The sequence below is a fragment of the Muscardinus avellanarius genome (genome assembly GCF_963383645.1).
Source record: "Muscardinus avellanarius genome assembly, chromosome: 2".
Lineage (NCBI taxonomy): Eukaryota > Metazoa > Chordata > Mammalia > Rodentia > Gliridae > Muscardinus > Muscardinus avellanarius.
The window spans coordinates 37,946,701-37,948,020 of record NC_137787.1 but is presented as its reverse complement, the minus strand read 5'-3'; positions in this window follow the sequence as shown (position 1 = coordinate 37,948,020).

Genomic DNA, 1,320 nt, shown 5'->3' with positions numbered 1-1,320 from the left:
GCCTGTTTGAGTTTCTGGTGGCTCCTGGCAGTCCATGGCTGTGGCAGTATGACTGCCATCTCTGCTCTCTCCCCACCCCCCAAAAAATACTTGTGATGGTATTTAGGGCCTACTTGGGTAATCCAAGATAATCTCCCCATCACAGGATCCTCAACTCGATCAAATCTGTATACCTTTTCCACATAAAAATTAGAAATGCAGGGACCCGATATCTTTGTGAGGGACATTTTTCATCCCACCATAAAACCAAATGAGGGGATATACAGAGCTGGAGAGAGGTTAGAGTGAGGAAAATGAGAGTAATTTGGGGATTCTTGTGATCAAGAACATAGTGAGATAGTCCTGTGAACTCAAGGCAGGTAGTAGTGGAGAGACTGAGTATTAGCAGGTAGGCAGGTATAGGTGACAGGGTGTGTTCTAGATATCGTAGGTGGTGGTTGAGAGATTTTAGGAACGGCGGCTTAGATGGTTGGTCTTTTCTAAGCACATGGCTCAACATCAACTGTTTCTTCTCAGCAAAATTTTTCCTTATCCTTGTTCTCTGCCCAGGCAGAGTTAATCACTTATGTATTGTGCACGAGAGCCATGATTCTTGTCATACTATAATGTACTTATATGTATTAGAGTTTGAAGGTCTAATATAAATCTAACAGAAAAATTAAAAATTTTCTGCCTGTTTCTCCATTCCCTTTCCCTCTCTTCTTTTAAATTAGGCATATCTGTTCTGTGCTTCTACCAACTTCCATGTATATCTCTAAGATTATACTTCTTAACATTGTATCAAAGCAATGTCTATGCCTAAGTATATTTATTCCATGAGAGCAGGGACTATTAACTTGTCATCTAGCCCCAGTACCTAGTCTACTGCCTAGCATATAGGTATAATATAAGTTTGAATGAAAAAATAAAGTTATTTACCTTTTTGGAGTTTACTCTAAATTACTTTTGATCACATTTATACTTTAAGACTTTTATGAAGAGCTTTGCAAATATTATGTACAAAGTATATTTTGTCATGATTGTTACTTTTAAAAACGTATGTTAGCCGGGCATGGTGGCACATGCTTGTAATCCCAGCACTTGGGAGGCTGAGACAGGAGGATCGCACAGGTTCGAAGCCAGCTTCAGCTACTGAGTGAGGCTCTTAGCAACTTAGTGAGACCCTGTTTCCAAATAAAATAGGTCTGGGAGTATAGCCCAGAGGTAGAAAGCCCCTGGTTCCACCCCCAGTACCACCAAACATTAAAAAAAATGTATGTTGCCTTTTTACTGTTAATCAATTCTATAATTAATTAGTTCCCCTCTTCTTTTACTTTAGTG